Source organism: Piliocolobus tephrosceles, chromosome 9, assembly GCF_002776525.5.
Source record: "Piliocolobus tephrosceles isolate RC106 chromosome 9, ASM277652v3, whole genome shotgun sequence".
NCBI lineage: Eukaryota > Metazoa > Chordata > Mammalia > Primates > Cercopithecidae > Piliocolobus > Piliocolobus tephrosceles.
Window position 1 is genome coordinate 101105084 of NC_045442.1, and position 17481 is coordinate 101122564.

Here is a 17481-nt window from a genome sequence, read left to right on the forward strand (position 1 = left end):
GCGTCCTTTGGAACCAGCAGAGACAGACTGGAGGCTCTTGAAGCCAAAGTGGAGATTACCTTCAGGCGGAGGTCTCCGTCCTGAAGGGGTCTCCCGAGCCACTTGGTGGCTCCAAATGGACCTCGGACCCGCGCAGGATTTCTGGCCGAGGGAGGTAAAGAGGAGACAAGGGCTCTTACCCCAGAGAGGCCATGAGAGTGAGGGAAGCGGGTCTCAGGTCCTGGTCCGTCTGTGGTGTGGAAGCAGGAGGAGGTTCCTCAATCCTTAGAGGCCTGAGGAGGGGTCTCCTCCCGGGTCTTTGGCACCAACTGATTTGTTTTTTCTAAGACCAGCCGAGCAGGCGCAAAAGAACCAGCGGGTAGGCAAGTGTAACAGCAAAACTGCACATTTATTTTTGGTAACCTAAGGTGTGTGGGTGAAGTCTGTCGGCCTCCGGCAAAGGAGGCCGGCAGAGTCCCCCGGTGGGGCTCTCGGAGGGACTTCCCACAGTCCCGACATCCCGACAGCAGTGGGGCTGTGAGAAGACCACGGGGCTGTGAGAAGGCCACCAGGCTGTGAGAAGGCCGCGTGGCTCAATGGCGGAGAGCGGCTTTTCTAGGAGTGGGAGGGCAATAGGTGGGGCATGGGGGTGTCAGGGGCGTTCCGCAGGTGCGACGAGGTATATCTTGGTCTCTTCGGATTGACGTCACCTGGCGCATGCCCAGTTGGTCTGCACCTTCCCGGGCGCCGGCTGCTTTTTCACGCGCACGGGAAGAGTTGGGGGTGGGGGGATGAAGAACCCGGAAGTGCACCATCTTGCCTCCGTTCGTCCAAACAGGTACCACTGCCAACAAATGCATTTTTTTCTTTATTTCTTCTAAAAGCAGCACATGCGTGTAACATTTTATTGATATTCTCAACAGCTGCCATTTGGTTTATGCAGCAAATTGTTTACAAGGTAATCTTTTCCCATTTTTGATATTTTAATGAAAATTATGTCCTTTAGTTTTAAAGCCCTGTCTCTCTCCCAAAGAAAGATTAATAACTAACTACCAAGTAATGATTATGTAGGAAAATAACAAAAGCGAAAACAGCTTTTAAACACTTGTGATACGGGTAAGGGTCCAAATCAAGACCTTCTGGGTCTACTGGAGGTGCTAGGCTGCCTCAGGACACCATCAGCACCTCACCATCCACAACATCCTCAACAGCTGGGAGCCAAGTACAGACCCCAGGGGCTTCCTGTTCCACAAGCTCCACTCTCTTTTTCCTCTCCACCCTTGCTATTGGGCCTCCCCTCCAAATCTGCCTAACAAAGGCAGCAGGATCTTTAATACTGTTTGGCTTTGTACATGGAGACAGGATACTCTAGAAAGTTGAGAGATTCCCTGGTCCCATCTGGGCAAGGAAAAAATTTTAAAAAAAGGAAAAAGTATGCAAAGTATGATGGATGGTTTCACTTTCTTGTCCACTCAGACACATGCTTATACTTATTAAATGGATGTATCAGATGCTTCAAAATCCTGATGTGTACTAGCACAAAAGTTCCTTGTAAAAAAGAGGTTGCAAAATAATAAAAATTTCTGCAGCAATTCAGGGTCCTGATGACAAAGCTGGTTCTGATAAATAGCTATTTTGACATGCACAGCAGCTTCCCCTTTAAGTCCTGTGTTTGAAGGGTTTCATTTAGACCACGGGAAGTTGGAATCTGAGTTTAAAAGGCTCTCTACTGACAAAATGTGATATATCCAGCAGTGGATTTCTACTCAATAATGAAAGGAACAAACTACCAAAACATGTTATGTGTCATAGAACAACCTCAAAAACATTAGCTAAGTAAAAAAGCCAGACATGAGACCAGATATTGTATAATTCCATTGATTTGAAATGTCCAAAAAAGACAAATTTATAGAGACAGAAATGGGCTGATTTACCTCAGAAGGCAGGGATTCAAGCTCTCTAGACTACATGTGATACATACATGAGAAAAATAGGGAAAAGAAAAGAAATTTAAATATAAATAAATGAAAACAATACTTCTCCCTGATTATAAAGAAAATCACATTCTTTTGTGATAATTTGGAAGACAAAATATAAAGAAAAATCTTTAATTTTGCCATTCAAAACATTCTGTTTTGTTGTTTTTTATACTTTTTATGCATATAAACATTTTAAAAAGTAGAATCATGATACAGAGTCTTTTGTCACTATGTTTTGGGCATATTTCTATGGCAGTCAATACATCCTTGGCATCATCATTTTTAATAGCTGGATGTATATTAAGTTAATCATTGCCACCCCAGAGGTAAATTTTCTTATGTATACATTTTAATGGACTCAACCAAGCATTTTTGGACTGAATTCATAGAAGTAGAATTTCTGGAGGAAAATAACATAAAACAGTTATAGGGATTTTAATAGAAATTTTCAAATTATCCTGCAGGAAAATTAGTTCACTTTATACTCCCACCAATAGGGACAGAGCCCCAGTTTCCCCCTTCCATTTGTCCTCTTTGCTGGTCTTTAAGCAGAAAATATCATTGTTTTCATTATATTTCTTTGGTTTCTAGTGCTTTTGAACCTTTTAAATATGCTTATTGGCCATTTTTATTCTTGTGGGAAGTGCCTGTTTCTCCATTGCCTATTTTCTGGCCAAACTCCAAAGTCACATTTCACTTAATTTGTATCCTGCTGATTGAAAGCATTTTAACTTAGTGATTTTAATGTAAACAGGAGCAGGACAGACTGTAATTCTAGGTCTCACTCTGTCATCCAGGCTGGAGTGCAGTGGCATGATCATAGCTACTGCAGCCTTGAACTCCTGAGCTCAAGCAATTTACCTACCTTAGTCTCCCAAGTAGCTATGACTACAGGCATGTGCCACCACGCCCAGCTAATTTTTAAATTTTTTTGTAGAGATGTGAATTCACTATGCTGCCCAGGTTGGTCTTGAACTCCTGACTTCAAGTAATCCTCCCACCTTGGCTTGGCGAAGTGCTGGGATTACGGGCATGAACTATTGCTCCCAGCTAAGAGCTCACTTTTGTTTGCTAGTGGTGTTCTTGGTATCCTTTCATGTTTGAGGCTTTGGTGCTAGTGCTAAAGTATTACACTCACCATCTGAGGTTTACAGGACTTTTGTTTTAATATTGAACAGATGGAACTGTTTAGTTCTGCATCTTTGCAGGTATACAAAATGTGCCTACCAGGACTCTGCTTTATATCCAATGAAAGCAAGAAGTAATACAGTAAAAGTTTGCCTGGCTAGAGGCTTTGAAAGAATGGAGTATTCTGGTTTAATTCTATTAACTTGGAAGTAAGAAGGTGAAAAGAATTCAAAACTTACATTTCCTGTTGAGTGCAATTTGAAAATATAGCCAATGATTCCACTTTTCTTTTCTAGTAAGTTTGGACATTCTGATCTACTTGCTGTGTTATTTTTATTTTATTTTACTTTTAAAATTTTATTTTATTTTTTGAGATGGAGTTTTGCTGTTGTTGCCCAGGTTGGAGTGCAATGGTGTGATCTTGGCTCACCACAACCTCTGTTTCACAGGTTCAAGTGATTCTCCTGCCTCAGCCTTCCAAGTAGCTGGGATTATAGGCATGTGCCACCACACCCGGCTAATTTTGAATTTTTAGTGGAGATGGAATTTCTCCACATTGGTCAGGCTGGCCTTGAACTCCTGACCTCAGGTGATCCACCTGCCTCGGCCTCCCAAAGTGCTGGGATTACAGGCGTGAGCCACCATGCCCAGCCTTGGTGTTTTATTATAGAACTCCTAGTGTGCCTGAGACTTACATTGTGAAGACACTTTTTTAAAACTTGAGATGTAAGAGGATGCAAATGGTATTGTATGAGATCAGACTGGATGACAACTGATACTTGTAAATATATTTTTTAGATGAAATCTCTGATTGCCACCTGTTTTCTTATTTAACTCATAAAAATAAAACACATTGGGTGGAGGATGGGAGTAGGAAGGATATTTATGTCTTTTAATTGCATGTCATTGTTTCATATCAAGACAGAACATATAGTATCCCTGGCTTTGAACCTACAGAAAGAAACACATTTTTCTACCTGCTGTGTGCCAGAGGTTCTTCAACACCTGGAGGGATTACTGCAGCACAGATTGCTGAGCCCTACTCTGGAGTTTCTGATTCATCAGGTCCGGGGTGAGGCCTGAGAATTTGCACTTATAAAAAGTTCTCAGGTGCTGCTGGTGCTGCTAGTCCAGAGACTACATCTTTGAGAACCACTCTTGTCTACTAACTGTAAATTGTAGAACTCTAGAGTAAAGCTTAGTTTGGTCTGGGATAAGCAGCACACAGGTTATGGAGCAAATCATGAAAGATTCAACCCTTGATCCCAGCCTACTGTGGAATTCAGGTAACAAGCAATACACAGTGACATAACACAATTCTTGGTTTTCATGATTGCGAATCATAGCCAAGTATCAAGTGAGAAATTCAGTATCATTTGCAAAGCTTAGAGAGGCCAGGTGATTCTAGAAAAATGGACCGTGTATTTGTTTTAAACTGGTAAAGAGCTTTGAGTGCTTATTAAATTGAAAGCTTTGTGTTTTCATTTATTTTTTATTTTGTTTTATTTTTTGAGATGGAGTCTTGCTCTGTCACCCAGGCTGGAGTACAGTGGTGTGATCTTGACTCACTGCAACCTATGCTTCCCAGGTTCAAGTAATTCTCCTGCCTCAGCCTCACGAGTGGCTGGGATTACAGGCACCTACCACCATGCCTGGATAGTTTTTGTATTTTTAGTAGAGATGGGGTTTCACCACGTTGGCCAGGCTGGTCTTGAACTCCTGACCTCAGGTGATCCACCCTCTCAGCCTCTCAAAGTGCTGGGAATACAGGCATAAGCCAGCGCACTAGGCCCAAATGCTTAGTGTCTTTAAAGATAGTAGACATGTTTCTTGTTTCAAAAATACCTTAACAATAATGTAGGAGAATAAGAGAAATATTTTTCTAAAAAAGGGAAATCACTGTGATTATTATTTTTTTGATTATTTTATCGTATTGGAATGTTAAGTAATATAGTCTGCTTTATTAATCATCAAGCATGCTACAGATTTTCCATTTTTATAGGCTTTGTATCTCAATTCAGGTAATACTGGTAATTCTTGTACTCCATTTGAAGATGAAAAATATAGGCCAAACTCACAGACCTTGCATAGAAGCTGGATAATGAAGACAGTTCTGGAGGAACACATAGACACACACACACAGACACATATATTTACAAAGTATACACACTTTTTTTTAAGTTTCTTTTTTAAAGTTTTAAAGCTTTTAAAGCAAAAGTTGACCCCCTCCCCTCTCCTAGAGTGGGCAGCCCCTCCCATCTCCCAGAGTAGGTAGGGACATTGGTTGCATGGACAGCTTTCCTTGTGACGCCGCAGGGCCTCTGGACATGCTGCTGCCTGGCCACACCTCCTTTCACATTCATCTTTCTCATTGACCAATGGGCTTGGATGATTAAGGCCACGCCCCTATTTTGAGTTCTAGTGGTGCCCTGGTTACACCTCCTCTGGCTCAGTCTCACAGCTGCCTGGTAGGTGACAGGAGGTATTTTGCGGTCATTGCCGGGATTTCACTGATGTGGCCCCAACACTGCCTCCTTCCCCACCCCACGATGTTGGAAGACACTTGACAAAATAAACGGGCCACGGCCAAGAAAAAGGTAAAACACACCAGGTCATGGCCCCCCAATCCAGCCACAAATCCCCTCCGATGGCAAAACCACTACCAAAACCATACAACTCCTGAGGCACACCAGGCTTGGTGCCCCAAACCCAGCACCTCTGGGGTTCCCCAACCAAAGTCTTGTCAGTCAGCCCTACCCCTTCAGCAAGCAGCCCAGCCCCTGCCCTTGCCAGTAACCCCAGGGTGACTTTGGGCAGGTGACTCCTGGGGCTCCCTGTCCATACTCGGCCCTCTCCTGCTGCTGCCTCAAGCCCAACCTCCCTGGGTTCTTTGGGGTCACATCTCCAAGGCCCTGGGTCCCCTGTCCAAGCCTCTGCCCTCATCAATCACTCTGAGTGACTTTGGGCTGGTGACTCCTGGGGCTTCCTGCGGCAGACTCTGCCTTCTGCTGCCCCAAGCCCAACTTCCCTGGGCTCTTTGGGCTGGCATCTCCAAGGACCTGGGTCCCAGCCCTGCATCCCCCTCCCACATCATGGAGCGGTGACTCAGCCATCATGCTGCTGTGTTCTCCTCCTCCTTGGGAGGAATGGAATGTAGTGATGTCACAGTGCCCCTAGGAACTGTCATTACTGCTCCAAGACCAGCCTTTGATCTTAGGACCCAGTGTTCTCACCCCATTTCTGGTTCCTCTGGTTGCAGCACAGATTTCCAGCTGTAAGGGGAATGGGGACTATGGGACCGGGAGCAACAGTTTTCAGGCTGCGTTACTCCCTTAACATAGACATTGACAGTGTGAAAAGCCTACACTTCCTCCATGAACTCAAAACATTAACAATATCTCTGGGTGGCAATAGGAGAACAGGTTTGGTTTGGTTTTCTCCCAAGCTTCTACTCTCCAGAGAGACTTCAACAATTTTTTCTGAGTTTTCCACCTCATATTCTAATTCTCCATAGTTCTGGGACCAGATTGCCCTTCAGTCAGTGGTCTCTGGAGTGAGATCTGCTCATCTTCTGTGTAACAGATCTTGAGAAACTGAACTTGACAGTTTGAATCTTCCTCATATTGTCTCAACCTGGGATGCTTTGAGTGCCACAGGATGAATGTGGGACATCTTTCTGAAGCATCAGTTTCCCTTGATTCTCTTGAGAGAGAAAAAACATTAGTGTACTTATGGATGACAGTCACATGGGTTTCTAAGAGTATACCAGACCTCTCTGAAATGAGGCTTAGGTTGTTCTCTTTCTGATAAATTCCTAGATTTAACAGAAAGGCAGCCTTCTGCCATGAGGACACATTGATAGAAAAGTTTGAGAGGTACTGGTGCACTTCTTAACACTAACAGACGTGTGAGGATATATGATTCTAAACCACGCAGTGTAGAGTCCCTGCCCACTTAATGTTTACTTTTCTACCTCTACCTCTGGTTTTGGTCCCTGGCAGCTGCTGATTCATGGCAAAACCCCAGAGCTTGGAGTCAGAAGACTGAGTTTAAGTTCCAGTATTGCCTTTTTTCTTTTTTTATAGCCATGATATCAATCCCTCTCAATCACGAAGTGATTGTGGCAACACTTTGTACAGTTGTTGGTGGCATTAAATCAGATGGTGTATAAGATTATTTTGTAAAAACTGTAAAGGAGGATGTGACTGTAGGGACTTGTAGTTCTCATGAGTGTTACTGTTCTTCTTTCCCACGGTTAAAAGAATATCAGCAGAGGAACAGCCCTGGTGTTCCAGCAGGAGCGAAGAGAAAAAAGAAAAAAAATCGCAGTAGCTCTGAGACAACCACTTCTGGTGGTTGCCACTCACCTGGGGATATGAGTCTTGGCTGGCCAGGCTCCTGGGGATAGTGGGCCCAAGGGACAGTAGAGGGTAATTGTTAAGACTGTGGAAGAACTGCTGGGTACTCATTAAGAATTCTGGGTTTGAATCCTGCCTCTCCATCTGCTAGGGATATGATTTAGGGCAAGTTGCTTGAGCTCTTTGGGCCTCTCTTTTCACATCTGTAAAATAGAATGGTGTTGCTTGACTTCCATTTGTGAAGTGTAAATGAGATTTGTAATTGCTGTTGTTTTTATGTTAATCCCTAGTACATGGCCTGCTGCAAACACCCAGGACAGACAGGAAATGGTTGTTGTTGTTGTTTGATTTTTCTCATCCCCAGTCTCAAGGGGAAGCCAGGCCAATGAGAACAGCCACTTGCCATCAGGCTGTCCCTTTAGAAGTCACTGAAAGGGCCCCAGGATGTGGTAAGGAGGGCCCCAGGCACTAGAATTAAGAGAAGATCTAACTGACCACCAGATTGCTGGGTGACCATAGAAAAATAATCACTTCTTCCCTTGGGCCTCAGTTTCCTTCTCTGTAAGAAGATACTGGATAAGATCAGTGTCTTTAAATCTTGTTTTTTAGCTGGAGTCCCCTTTGTTCAAGCGAGCCCTTTACTCAGAAGTCTGTTTTTTTAAATGGAGGTGGTGGTGTGGAGCTCTACTAGATTCATCGCCCAGGTCCTGGGCCTGAGGAGAGGGGTCTAGTGAATGGATTAAGAGCTGCATTGGTCAGGTGACTCCACTCTGTGACTGCATTGCTCAGGAGATTCTTCCATCTACTTGTTCCTGCCCCTGGCAAGGCAGCGGGTGGCTGTTTGGAAGAATGGCACAGGCCACGGTTTTGATCTCTGCTCTTCTTCAGCGGTTCGTTTCCCTAAACCCACATTTTCCTCCTTCCCTGACTTTCTTGCTTCTCTCTAAGCCACTTCTATCTTTCTCCCCCTGCCCTTGTTTTTCCGTTTTTGCCTCCTGTAGATTCAGGACATTCTGAAGGTGCTGGTGTTCATCCTTAACCATTCCAATGGGGTAGTGCTCTCCCATTGGACAAATGCAAGGTGAAGCAGTGCTGAGACGCCTCTCTGGCTTGTTCTCTCCAGCTGTGCATGCCCCTGAGGCTTCTCTGGTTTGGGGGATACTTTGCTTTATTTTATGTTGCTGCCATTAACCATCAGCCTGTTTATGTCTGCTTCTTCACCTGTTCAATTGAGGTTTTTCCTTCCCTGCATCTTTTACCATCTTGGAGAAGGTGAGATTAAAGTTTAAAAGTAATTTGGGAATAATGTACAGAGCAGGCATGTGGGATTTGCGGCTTTATTTATTTATTTATTTATTTTTTTGAGACAGGGTCTCACTCTCTCAACCAAACTGGAGTGTAGTGGTGTGGTCTCAGCTTACTGCAACCTCTGCCTCCTGGGTTCAAGTGATTCTCAGACTAAGGCAAGCCTCCTGAGTAGCTGGGATTACAGGCACCTGCCACCATGCCCGACTAATCTTTGTATTTTTAGTAGAGGGTTTCACCTCTATTAAAGGGTTTCACCATGTTGGCCAGGCTGGTCTTGAACTCCTGACTTCAAGTGATCCACCTGCCCCCACCTCCCAAAGTGCTGGGATTACAGGTGTGAGCCATCATGCCCGGCCTGGGACTTGGGCTTTTGAATGCCCAGTGTGGTACTCTTAGACTAAGAGAGATGGAAAAAAAAAAAAAAAAAAAAAAACCTTTAGGTTTTGCCCTAAAGGCAAGGATCTATAGACTACATAAACGTTTGTGCTTATTTTGCATTAACTCACTTTGGTTTAAGAGTAGGGAACATAGGGTTAAGAGAAAATGAGTTCACATTATGGTTGGAAGGGTTGAAGCTAATTTTTCAGAGGAATTAACCATAAAAGATGTGAGGTTAACTAAACAGATGAGTGACCAAGACCCTAATCTCTTGAAAATCAAATGGACACTTACCATATTTACTGGGCTTTTGACAACGAAGGCACTTTGCTAAATAAACAGTGGAGAGAACAGCTGAACAATGTAGGGTGCAGACTGAGGGAGGCAGACTCCTCTGAAGGAGGCAAGAGAGAAGTTTGGAACATTCCAAATGCTTAGCTCAGGGGGAGGTTGGTTCTGAATGGACTCAAGGGTGGAGGAGGTGACATTTGAGGTTGGCTGGAAGATTAAAGGTGGGTAACATGCATCCATATGGGGAGTGGGGGAGGCAGGGGGAGCGGTGAGGTCATGGCCATCATTATGAACTCACAGAGCACCTTTCAGGAGCACAAAGAGCCTGGTGGGAGGCAGGGCATAGGGACACATGGGGCTTGGAGATGACCTCCTCTGGCTGTGATTTGGCATTTCCTCCATATCTAACTTGCCTGGGAGACTCCTGCCAAGCCAAAGGAGCAGGGCAAGAATGGAGGCAGATCCTGCTGGATATGGGCATGGGGAGGGGGAATGACAGAGCACTCTTGGCTGCTGTTAGAGAGTTGTTCAGTCATCACACCTGTTACCCCCAGTAGGTCAGGTCTGTCCAGGTGCTGTGACTCACCTTGCCGGCTCAGAAGAGACACTGAATGATACGGTGGGGAGCACAGGCCTAGAGGAATCCTGCAGCCATGCCCAGCCCAGGTTCTGGAAACAAAGGCCCAGATCCCCATATTTCCTTCTTGCTGTTTTGTTTTTATTTTCATTTTTGTTTTTGAGATAGAGTCTCACTCTCTCTCCTGGAGTGCAGTAGTGCAATTTTGGCTCCCTACTGCCTCCGCCTCCCAGGTTCAAGTGATGCTCGTGCCTCAGTCTCCCCAGTAGCTCGGATAACAGACAAGCACCATTATGCCTGGTTAATTTTTTGTATTTTTAGTGGAGACGGGGTTTCACCATGTTGCCCAGGCTGGTCTCAAACTCCTGGCCTCAAGTGATTCACCTACCTCAGCCTCCCAGAGTGTTGGGATTACATGCATGAGCCACTGTGCCAGGCCCCTTGCTGTTTTTATACTTTCTCTATAGCCATAACTGTTTCCCATGTAATTTTTTTTTTTAATTTCTTATTTTTATTACCCGTACGTCATCTGCTACTCTGAAGGATCTGGAGGTAAGAGGCCCTGGGCCAAGGTGCAGTGACCCTGTGGGCCAGCCCCCCAACCTCCTCCCACAGTGGGGGCTGGGTGCCCCTCTGCCAGTTGAGACAGCCCACACACATCCCAGCCATAATGATTGTTCTCTTTACCTCTCCCCACAATCCTCCTGCAATTTCTCCTCTCTGCATGCGCCTTAGAACCAGTACCAAGAACTAGAAGTAGCCCTGGACTCAAGCTCCACAACAATCGGTCAAGTCAATGAAAACACTGAGTCATTGCTAAGAGTCCAGTGGCATCCCCTCATTCCATGCGACCAATCCTGGGCTTCAGTTTCCCCTTGGGGTCCTGAAGAAAGGGCCTGGGGGCCCCTGGTGCCAAGGGCAAATGGGGAGCTGGGGTGCCCAGGCCTCACCTGGAGGGACCCCAGAGCACAGAGTGTGCAGCACGGCTCTTCTGTTACTGCCCTCTTTGCTGCAGGATGGAGTCCTGCCCCGAAGGCAGCATGGCCATTTCTTGCTGCTTTTGTGTGTGGTTGTTAGAGGCAGCCTGGGACTGAGTCAGCTGCTGTGGGTTAGTTGGGGGGCACTGTGGGAATGAGCACTGGATACAGAGCTTGGAAGCCAAGTGCCCACCCTGCCCTTACCTGGCTGTGGCCTTGACCAAGTCCTAGGTGGGAGATTGGGTACTTGTACTGTGAAGGTACAGAAGAGTACCTTTAGTATGTTACCATTTGTGTAGAGAGGGGGATCGTGTGTGTGTGTGTGTGTGTACGTACTATGATGATATACATAAAACATATCTGCAAGGATTTGTAAAAAATTCAGCAGAGAGCAATAGGGTGGCTGGGAGATACTTCCCTTCCGTATCTTCTGAGTTTTGGACTATGTGAATGTATCATCCTTTCAAAAAGTGAACAAAAGATTAATTTCCTCCTATCTGTGCCCCCACCCCCAGCAAGAAAAATGAGCTTAGAGAATAGGATAGATCTGGGTATCCAAATCCCAGCTCTGTCTAAGTGATCTTAGGAAAGCACTTAACCTCTAATACTCCATGTTTTTCATCTACACAATAGAGGCAATCATAGTAACTGTCTCATATGGTGGTTGTGAGGACTCAATGGGATCGTTAGCATGGTGCCTGGTGAAGCACTCAATAATGGTTCAAACAGTGGTAGTAATAACAGTAATAACAATAGCAATATTATCTGTTCTCTGTGGGCCTCTGTTAGCCAGCTGTAAAATCAATCTTTTTCCCTGTCCCTTCCAACTGTACTGAGTTCTTTTAAAAACCAGACCATGGGCTTAGAAATGCCTTGACCCCTTACTGACCAAGTTGTATATTGAGCCTAGTCCTAGCCCTTTTAAGGGGCACTGGGTAGAACAGCCCGGGCTCCCCAAACAGAAACTTCTCACTCTTCACCACCCAGTTCTCAAGCCGCTGTGAAGCAGTCCTCGAGCGGCCATAAAGGCGCGGGCACAGCTGGAAGCACACACGACACAGGTGAGGCTTTGCACAGGGAGGTATGTGGAAGAAAGATGACCCCAGGTGGCCAGAAGCAGGTGAGGACCAGGGACAGCCCTTCCTAACTTCTGTGCCCATTCTTGCAGATAATGGAATCACTTAAACAAGCCTAGCTAGAGAGAGATGAATATGCTGAACATCTAAAAGGAGAGAGGGCCCGGTGGCAGCAGAGGGTATGGAAAATGTCAGAGGAGGTGAGGCCTGACCCTGAAGCCCCCCACCTTAGATAGGTCACTGGATCTTTCTAGGCATCTGTAAAATGGGAATAGTACAGCCAGTACGCTCATGGGTCTGGGCTTTGTGGAGGCGGAGGTGGAGAGGGAGATGGTAGCCTGTCCAGCCACCAGCCCCTCTCTCCAGGGCCCTTTCCCCCTGTGCTGTGGACAGGTTTGCACATTGAAGGAGGAGAAGAAACATGACACGCATCGGGTACAGGAGCTGGAGGGGAGATTGGCCGAACTCATAAACTAGATGGGTAAGATGGGCTGTCATGGCCTGGGAGCAGGACTGGTATCAGAGGGCTGTGGGGGTGGCTTAGAATGCCCCAGGGAGGTGAGTGGATGGAAGGGCTTTGAGGCAGAGGGAAAGAGGTCTGTGCCAGGAGACGGCGAGTCTTGTAATCTCCATGAGCCTCAGTGTCCACATCAGCAAACAGGGAGGAGTGCCCACTGTCAGCACCCACAGGGCTCTCTATCTGAAAGTGGCCTGGAATATTGGCTACCATTCGAGTGCGAGGAATAATTAGCAGTGAGGCCAAGTTTGGGGAGCCTGAGAGGAGTTGTGCACCAAGAGAAGGGCTTTTATTTGTTGTTTTGTTTTTGAGAATCCAGAGGCCCTTGTTGTCTGCTTCCTTTCTCAGCTGAACCCCCGCCCCTGGAGCCCCCAGCGGGGCCCTCTGTGGTGGAACAGCACCTACAAGCTGAGGCCGAGCATGTGAGGAAGGAGCTGGAGAGTCTGGCAGGACAGCTCCAAGCTCAGGTGCAAATCAAAGACCCTCCAGGCCTTTGATTCCCCACCTGTAAAATGGGGTAGTGTAGCCCTCACTTGAAATGCTAATTCTAAAGGCACCTGCCTCCACACTTCCTGATGCCATGGGAGGTAGACACCAAGTTCTGGGGTCTCCAGCTGCCGTGGGTGGCCTCAGATTGCTTCTCTCTGTCCAGAACAATCAGAATAAGAGTGCACTGCAGTTGGAGCAGTAAGTAAAGGAGCTGCAGGAGAAGCTGAGCAAGCTGAAGGAGAGGGTAACCTCTGACCCATCCAAGAAGGGCTGGGAGGTGAGCACCAGCCTCTGGGGAGGGGAGGTGCAAGGCCAAAGGCAGCTCCAGCCTGGGGACAGGTGACACCAGCGCCCTCCAGGGCAGTCCTGTGACTGTTTCTTGCTTCCTGCCCTCTGACTTTTAGAGATGGGTAGCCTTGGGCTCCCCCCAGGTGTGAACATCATCATCCCAGCTAGGCATGGAGCTCCCCAATTATAGGGGAGCTCCCCAATCAGTGGTATAAGAAGCTCCTTATTTCAGGTGCAGTGGCTCACACCTGTAATCCCAACACTGGGAGGCTGAGGCTGGAGAATCACTTGGGGTCTGGAGTTTGAGACCAGCCCTGACAACATGGCAAAACCTCATCTCTACTAAAATCACACACACACACACACACACACACACACACACACACACACACACACAGATTAGCCAGGCATGGTGGCACATGCCTGTAATCCTAGCTACTCAGGAGGCTGAGGCATGAGAATCGCTTGAGCCCAGGGGGTAGAGGTTGCAGTGAGCTAAGATTGCACCACTGCACTCTAGCCTGGGCCAGAGTGACACTCTGTCTCAAAAGAAAACAAAACAAAAACAAAAAAGGCTCCTTAGATTCAAACTAGATTCTGGCCTTGGTTCCACTAGTCACCATTCACCTACTTTGCATCTCTAAATCTCTGTTCCTTTAACTTCAAAAGGAAATTAGCATTTTCCTTGCTGAGGATTAGATGAGATAATACATGGAAAGCATTAGGCATATAAGCACACTTAGCAGATAGTGGTTGGCTCCCTCTGCTTTTCCACCAGCCTGTGGCCTACAGTTTAAATGGTGGGAAGAAATGTGTAAGATTTGAGGCTGGGGAAGGAGGCATGGGGTTCTAGGAAAGGGAGGCAGTCACTTAGGCCTGGAGCAAGAGGCCAGGGGCTCCACAGTGTCCTCAGTACCCTATTAATGGGCCCAGAATCTGAAAGCCAGCCACCACGTACCCTCACGCCCACAGTCTTCCTGCAGGTGAAGTTGAAGAACCAAGAGGCTCAGAGTCTGCAGCAGCAGGGAGACCAGTTCCTGGGTCACCTGCAGCAGTACATGGCTGCCTATCAGCAGCTGATCTCTGAGAAGGAGACACTGCACAGGCAGTTACTGCTGCAGACCCAGCTCATGGACCAACTGCAGCAGCATGAAGCTCAGGGCAAAGTGGTGGCTGAGATGGCCCGCCAAAAGTTGCAGGAGACGCAGGAGAGGGAATTGCTGAGGATAAGGCCTTGAGGGGGATGACCTGGCAACCTCCGTGCCTTCTCACTCTCTTTCCTCACCCCTTATGAGCACCTGGAAGCTACCAGCCAGCAGAACCAGCAGCTACAGGCCCAGTTGAGCCTCATGGCACTCCCTGGGCAAGGTACAGGAGACCACTCAGAGGAAGAGGAGAGAGCCCCAGAAGGAAAGGGGGACTGTTAACAGCATAGGATTGAGGAGCTGGAAGAGACCTTTAGAACAGCTGGTCGTTATGCTGACCAGATGTCTGCACTAAGTTCAGCATCAATATTGTAACCTCCTAGAAGTGGGGGGCCACCAGGTTGCCTAAGGATGGGTGAACTGGTCCAGGTCAGAAAGGGAGCAGGTCAGAACTCCCGCACCGACTGCTAGTGGGACTGTGCCTGGGCCATATGGCAAGATCTTGGTTCTTAAAAGTAAAAATAAAGAACAGCAGCTCATTCCCTTCTGGGGAGGGGCTGGCTCAGGGTTACATAGTGAGGGTGAGGGCAGAGGTAGGCTCGCAGTACCTCCCTTGTCGGGTTGTCTGAGGACCCCCCTGTCCGCCCTCCACAGGAGATGGAGGAGGACCTCTGGACAATGAGGAAGAGGAAGTGCCTCGGCCCATGCTGAGCATCCTGGAGGACCTGGAGAGCCGGGAGGTGATGGTGAGACTGACTCCCCCTGCTCCCACTTTGCCACCTTCCTCTGTGGTCCCTCCCAGATCCCCTTATGCTCTTGGTTTTCCCACCTTCTGAGTTTTGTGGGCCCTCACCCCTTCCGGGAGCCAGTGGTCAGACGTCATTTCACCTGTGCATTTCACCAACAGGTGCACTCTCCGAGGCCCCAAGGGAAGGGGCTGCCACCTCCCTGCCCCGTTTTTTCTGTATATGCCCCTACAAGAATACTCATCTCTTGCCTTCAGGTGGCATTTTTCAACTCCGCTGGAGCCAGTGCCCAGGAGGAACAGGCACGGCTATGTGGGCAAGGAGCAAAGGGTATGGTGCCAGCGCCTGACTCACCACGTGGCCTTGGCCCAGAAGGAGCCAGAGGCAGTAGCCCCAGCCCCAGGGACTGAGGGTGAGTCTGTGTGTGGGCAGACCCACCAGGCCCTGCAGGGGGCCATGGAGAAGCTGCAGGTGAGTGAGTCCTGACATGGGCCAAGAAGGGTGGGGGCAGAGCAGAGCAGGTTGCTCTCAAGATGTGACCCCATTATTTTGGCCCCAGAGTGGCTTTATGGACCTCCTGAAGGAGAAGGCGGACCTGAAGGAGCAGGTGGGGAAACTAGAGCTTCGATTTGTCCACCTAGCAGGAAACACAGACACCATCAGTGAGTGAGAGGCCAGGAAGGCAGGGGGAGCTGCAGGGCCATTGGAGGGGCCCCAGCATCTGAGCCCTGTCCTCCTGCAGGAAAGTACATCACAACATATGAGAGCCAGAGGGCAGTGCCAAAGATGCAGCACCAGGAGGGGGACATCATCAGGCTGGCCCAGGACAAGCAGGAGATGAAGGTAGGGCGTGCAGCATCTCTGCGGGTGTAGGCGTGGCCGTGGGCGAGGACACTGGCACCGGCATGCAGCTGAGCACCCCTCCCTTCAGGTGAAACTGCTGGAGCTGCAGGATCTGGTGTTGCGGCTTGGCGGCAACCACAATGAGGGGCATGGCAATTCCTGGCCGCTGCCCAGAACCCTGCTGATGATTGCGCTCCAGGTGCCCAAGCGCCCAGGAGCCCGGGGCTGCTGGCAAGCAGGGGGGTGAGTAGAGCCCTCAGGCGGGGTGGGCAGGCAGGAGCAGGGGAGGCTCGCACTGCACGCAGATGCCCACTCTCCTCTCTCCAAAGATTTTTGTGAGGTGAGCTGACAGCCTGGAGCCTGCACCAGGAGTGGCCACGGAGGGTTGTCCCCACGACGACCCCACTGCACAGCAGCTCATGCAACTGCTTCCTGAGATGCAGGACCCCCAGGAGCACCCAGACTTGGGCAGAACCCCTTCATGCCATTCTTTTCGGGCTGCCAAGAACAGGGAGCTAAACATCACCACCATCTAAGAGCTGGTCAAGAAATTAAAAAAGAAAAAAAAGTTATGGGGTTAATCTCCTACACAATTCATTTACTTCATTCGAATGTTAGAGCCACTCATGATTGTTTGTGTTTCTAATTTATAATTTACATTTATTTGTAAAAAATTAAAGGAAAGTGGGTCTTTCCCTGATGCTCACTCTGGCATCCCTTAGCATTTTTCTTTTTTAATTTGATAATTGTAGGTCATTAGAATGCATATTGAGTTTGCCCTTACGTGGTGGGAATTCAAACACGCAAAGACTCACTATTTGCACAAAACTCTTCTTACTGGTTTGGAATAGGCCGCCATGCTTTTTAATGTTATTGCAGCATGTATATTCATTACAGAATTCAGGTAAAATTTGCTTATGTTCTGCTATTATGTTTGATCAAATTCTAATCATGGTGATGTCTTCATTAGTTCAATATGTGGTTTGCCCTCAAGTGTGCACTGTTTATTACTTTGTAATATGCCACTCTGAGGACTGACGTTTAGAGTTGTTTAAAGGCCAAGAACTGTAAACAGCCCTTCCCTTATTTTCTGTGTCTTGGGGATGGGAGTAATAACATTTTGGGGAGCTTTTAAAATCTCACAGAAGAGGAAAATGGCCTGCTCTGGCAGGTATGTGCAGAATAGAGTATGTTTCGTTTGTTCCGGTGCCAAGAATGAGCGCTGTACTATGGTAGTTCCCTTAGGATTTATATGTGCTCTGGGCTCATGAGGATATTGCATCATGAGCTGCAGCCGTTGTACCCTTTTTTGATTACCTAAAAAGGGATTATTTCTGAGAAATGAAAGGCTTCCATCATTGACTGTGGATGTGGAAAACCTTTCCTAGCTTACAGCATCTAT

At 47.6% G+C, this 17481-nt stretch overlaps 2 pseudogenes; one reads left to right on the forward strand and one right to left on the reverse strand.

The window, feature by feature from the left end:
• The window catches only part of LOC111546685, a 14178-nt pseudogene extending 4062 nt beyond the window's left edge, over positions 1 to 10116 (reverse strand).
• Positions 10117 to 12000: 1884 nt separating this feature from the next.
• Positions 12001 to 16615, forward strand: LOC111546686 (annotated as a pseudogene).
• The last annotated feature ends 866 nt before the right edge of the window (positions 16616 to 17481 follow it).